The sequence below is a fragment of the Branchiostoma belcheri genome, unplaced genomic scaffold, assembly GCF_001625305.1.
Source record: "Branchiostoma belcheri isolate BF01 breed outbred unplaced genomic scaffold, Haploidv18h27 scaffold182, whole genome shotgun sequence".
Classification (NCBI taxonomy): domain Eukaryota; kingdom Metazoa; phylum Chordata; class Leptocardii; order Amphioxiformes; family Branchiostomatidae; genus Branchiostoma; species Branchiostoma belcheri.
Window position 1 is genome coordinate 478,826 of NW_017803291.1, and position 6,000 is coordinate 484,825.

Genomic DNA, 6,000 nt, shown 5'->3' on the forward strand with positions numbered 1-6,000 from the left:
TATTTGAACATTGTAATTAGTTGATATCGATCACTATAGCCATCAGTACTACCTCGAAACCCAGGCATAAATTATAATCGAGAGTTTACAGTGTGGAGATTTCTCCCCCAATTTTACGCTTGTTTTTCCCTGTCGTTGTTTCACTATAGCTCAATGTACTTCTTACTTACTGTACACCATTTTCAGGAGATGTTAAAACTGTGCTTTGACCTTTCAACCCCTGCTCTTTACTGAGGGACACCTGTAGTTTGTCAAACTCGAGCCACCTGTAATTTCCCTGTTGAAACGCGACCAGGATCAGAAGCGGTCCAGATACAATTTGATACGAAACGATACGGTAAAAAATCATAGTGGGAAAAGGGCTATGTGAATGACAAACACAGCTAGCTGCAGGCGACTATATCAAAGCTTTATTTCGCAGGACATAGCACACAATATATTGTAAGCGATGTAATCAATCGATCAATCAATCAATTAATCATTCACGAGCATCAGTTTATTATGCATGGCGGCTGCAGACATGCACAGGTGTACGGGTTATTTATAAAGTCGCGCTTCGGTTAATCATATGCCGACCACGCACAAAGGTTCAAATGGACATTACAAAATGGTCGTGTGTAGAGGCCATTTAGGAACTCTATAGAGTTTTACATATGAACGTTTGGTACAAGGTTTCCTTCTCCAGAAAATAGGCAACTAAAACAGCAACGATCTATCAGTCCTGATTATGTTTAACTCATTTAGAGAACCACAGTGAAAAAAGTGCAAGCCGCACTACATTCACATTTCTACTGTTATCTTAATATTTTCAATTTTTGTTCAAATTGAGATTTATTCTAAAGGTCATTTCACCATGCATTTGTAGAAATTTCTTAGATTAAGGAACCCACCTGCCATTATTGGACTCAGTTCTCTTTAAGCAAACAGTACAGTCTTGTCCAAGACAGCAGGCATAGTACAACCGGAAGGTAATCCATACACTTCAATCATAGTTCATACATCGATTGTCGTGTAACGTGCATTGTAACTTTCTTATGGATGAGGGTAAAAAAACATCCATAGTTGGCATATGGGCAAGTAAATAACGAGCGACCTTATGGGGATATTACGGCAAACGAACTTGTGTTAACCCTCAACAGTACACCTTCCCGGACTGATTAATCTGTACACCTGGGGTCCGCGCGGACCCCAGAGCAGTTTTTTGCTAATTTTTAGAAATTATTAACATGCTACCAGCTCAATTGTTTTGCAAACTGATGTGGGAACCTCTGTGTCCACATTACATACAGAAATCATACATTTTTAACTTTTTCTATTTTTTTGTGAAGAAAAGAAGACAAGAAGAAATACCCGATTTTTAAACCCATTTCAGACTGAAGGGGCTTTTGAGGCCCAACTTTGATCTCAGATAGCGGCTAAACGGCTTGCACTAGAAGTATCAAATTTGGAGACCTTTCCTACAATGTCTCTGGAAAAAAGTTCATATTAGTTTAATACTAGTAAGTTGATGTTTTTTTGTGTTGCCATGGCAACGGGTTTCTAGCAGGCAGTTTTTTTGAAAATAGAAGTAATTTTGGTTTAAACATAAAAATTTTCTGAGTTTTATATTAAATTACACTTCTTTTCCAACATTAATAACATCTTACATAATTAAATATAAGTTAAATCATTTAATATGCATAGAATATGCTAATTTGATGACGTCATTGGTCAAAATCCAATATGGCGGACTATATTATTAGCTCTGACGTCATATGACGTAATAATTACACCAAAGTTATTAAAATTTAATTCTATTACTACACCATTCTCTGAAAACTTGGTAGACATACGATGAATGCATAAAAACATATAAAAACGGAAATAAGGTAATGTATAAGAACGCCAGTGTATCCATTATGATCGAAAGCCGGCTGGGGTCCGCGCGGACCCCAAAAGAAAATCAGATATAATTTTTTTATAAATGGTAGAAACGGAGTTTTCTGCACTGTATTAAGAGACAACTTTGTGGGTGACAATTACCTAAAATTTCAGAAAAAAAATCTTAAGAAACAAAAAAGATATTACAGGATATATAGTGCTGGGGTCCGCGCGGACCCCAGGTGTACTGTTTAGGGTTAAAGACCTTATCAAACCGGTTTAACCCCAGATGAGTCATACACCATGTACACTGATGCCATCTTGCGGTCCTTTGTGTTAGCGCAACTAATAATGAAGGCACACGTATGGCAGCCAGTTACAAAATTAATCTGTCATTATTTTTCTTTTGGCATCCAATATTGCACGTTCATGTTTTCAATTTGGGGGTGACAACAGGAACTACGGCATCTTCTGGATACGCCTTTGTTCTATCCGAAATAGGTCTCGGGCCAAAGGACCATATATGAGCAATATATATATATTTATCTTTATGTGGGGAGGGGGGGGTCACTTCCGGGCTAGATTCCCGTATAAGATGGAAGATTTGTACATCAAATTGAACCACTGGTCACCAGTCGAACCACTGGTCACCAGTCGAACGCCCACATGATGTGCAGAATTCTAAGTTCAACATTTGCTGGAAAAGTAGTTGATATAGATCACTATAACCAAATACTACCTCGAAACTTGGGCGTAAATGATATCCGAGGGTCTACTTGCCTTTCCCGTGAGGCGTAGAGGACCATTTTGTTCACCATTAATTTTACAGAAATTATGGTAATTTGTTGGCAGTAAAGTTAGTCGATACCCGAGTAAATTATAAAGAAAACTATAGTACCTTTTTAATCGTCTATACCGCGAGGGGGTGCAAATTGACTGTTAGGGAGCCACAGAGCGAAATCTAGGCAAAACGGGTGCAAGAATACCCGGTAATAAGGTTCGGAGCCAAACAAGAATTCACCCCGAAATACCACTCTTCAACCATATTAATGTTTAATGATATTTCGTGGCAGTTTATGAGAAATGTTATCTCAAACTTGGACCCTCAAAACCCGCCCTTTTTTACCGCGCACCCCGGTCGCGAAAGTAGCGGTGTGTGCACCGTTGATTAGGCCAAAAAAAATTAACATTGTTTTTTAATCAACCATACCGTAGTCTATCATCATGCCAAGTTTGAGTTTTCTGTAACTTTCCTTTCCGAGTAACAGGTGGTTAAAAGTTACCCTGTCGGAAGGCTTATTTTGCGCCTCCGCGGATCTGACAGCATTTCTTCGCAACAAGAAAATCCCTATAAAACTAGAAAGGCCAATATTTGCTTTGGAGCAAATACAGCGATGGGTTCACCACATTTTACCACATGGCAGGGAAAGAATGAGAAACACAAGGGAAAACAATGATTACATTGATATAACTATAATATGAAGTAACATACAACTAAAACAACAGTTGGATAGCTATTCCCTACTTTATTGGTTAGGATTTTTGATTGCATAATGCAAACTGTTGATTTTCAAAATAAAATAAAAAACGTTCATGCCCCGCATTCCAATGCTGGAGCAGAAAAGCTTGAAATACCTACCAAAACACTTGAATAAAGACATACTGTCAGTATGGAAATGCTCTGTGCAGGTGTTAATCAAGTTAAATCCCAACAGCCAATCAGCAAGAAATGCTCTGTGCAGGTGGAAATGCTCTGTGCGGGTGTTAATCAAGTTAAATCCCAACAGCCAATCAGCAAGAAGTATAGAGGAAAGCTGCATGCCTATTGGTTGATGCCCTGCATTCCATTGTGATGACTCATGCCCAGACGTGGTAAACAAGGCACACTAACACAGTAATACATTTGCTATAACACAGCCAAAAAACTCAAATAAAACCATTCTAAAAGCCTGTATCATAAAAATTTAAAAAACGCCTAGGGGTATTTGCCCACTGTACCTCCATACCAAATTTCAGGACCTTAGGCCCTAAAATGAAGAAGCTGAATCCATTTAAAGATATGGCAGGAGGAGAAGGAGGAGAAGGAGAAGGGGGAGGAGAAGAAACATCAGAAAAAGCAATGTGGGTTCACCACCACTTCGTGGTGTGGTGAACCCATAACAAACAAATAAACAAACTATGAACTGATATTGGATAAAGCGAAAATACTTTCGAAGTTAAATACACATAACAATACAAGTCAAAATTGTATCATTAATATACGCGAATAGTTTCCTATTTCAGGCAAGGAAAAAAAAGTCGTAAACAAAAGTAACTATTTAAGCGTTCGCGTTTTGTCTAAACGGCCAAACACACGATAAACGAGCGTCTCGATCAGAACGCACAGCGGATACAGTTTGCCATGGTCCCGACTAGCGCACTGGTACGCATGGCATTATTAAACCAACTTGATCAAACGTATTCTTCCGGCTACAGAAATATCTACATGGGAATGTCAGTGATCATGTGTTGTCGTGAGGACGCCTAGCGACATCAAAGCACTATGCAAGTACTTGATTTCCTATGGATACAGGGAGGATTGGTATGTAATGGCAGTAAACAAACACCGGATGCCTAGCACCATGGACGTGTTTACTCATTTCCCGGTTCTGAATTGGCCCAGTTCGTAATGACAAGTTGAGCTATGTCCAGCCTACATTTCGATAAAAATTAAATCAATTTTGAGTTAAATTCGCGCCGAAGTATTCTGACGCCCTGGCCTTCTCCCGTACACCAGCAAAACACCAACCAACCATGAGAGCAAACCTTTCGTCCACACCCGAACGTTTTGAAACATTCGGTTGGCACAGCCGAACACTGACCTTAATTGCTCGAGCTACTTTTAACCATGCCATGCATTTTCGAGGGGGGGGGGGGGTCGGAAGACCCTATTTGGTTATAGGAGCATGTGACAGGGGCTTTACGTAATATCCTGCAATGCAAAACTACGAACTTTGAAAACGTTTTCTTGCTACATTTATAAACAGTAAAGCGTAGGAAACGTTTCCAGCTATTATGGGAGTGCCCAAACGGTCGTCGTTGTCGTATACAAATCAAATCAACTCTATTGCTCAACAATTGTAGCTGGTACAATGTATGGCAAAGAAACAACAAAGGTACATACACAAACTAATACTAAAACATGATTCTAACGAGCTAGTCCATAATGATACTAAAGCTAATCTATTGTGTTTTCTTAGGAAGAGTATTATTACTTTCTGTAATTCAGGGAATATATCAGCTATTTACAATATACATATGCGTATTGGAAACGTGACTACGTATACCTTGTAAATTGGAAACCTTGTACTACATGTACATGGAGACGCACACGTACGCCATCAGAGAGGGTTGCAGTTCAGCAATGTGAGTCAAAATACCTCATGGGGTATAAATCATTTTATGTTATACCTGGACCGTGATTACGTTCGATACGGGTTCCGGCCCGTGTGATAAGGCCATGTTGATTTGATTATATGGATGACATCCTCCGGGAACCCCAAAACTGATGCGCGCGTGCGAATAATTTTTTTTTTTTTCAAAAAAAAAAGTTCGTTTCATTATGAAATCTACGTGGTCATGAGGGTTGAGCAAAAGGCACAGAATATGGTTTGGCGAATAATCTAGTCTTCAAGTTCATTTCTTTACAATTTCGTCTTTTTTCGTTTGATTTTGGCATTCTACATTGGTATAGTTTTTATTATTATTTTTTGTAACTTATGGTATATTTTTGCTCATTTTGCAACTGTTTTGTACGATTTACAGTATGGTTGAATTTTTTTTTTTTGGAAACGGCCGAAAATTCATGCGCGCGTGGATGTCATCCATATAATAAAATCAACATGGCCTAACTAGCGGTACGGCCCGGGGGTTCTGAACGAGTACGGGCCTTCCAAATGTTCCATAGAACGATTCGAACGCGTTTTCGCCCTAACCACGTGAACCGCTTTCTGAAAATTCGAATACGACATTCGGACGTTGGAATTGATGTTGTTGCATTTTTTGGTTTAGGGACACCAAATTTTCGCTCATTTCACAAGGCGTGTTTTCTTGGGTGGGTACACCCCGTGTAGTATTCCATATGTTAGGCCAATGCCTTTT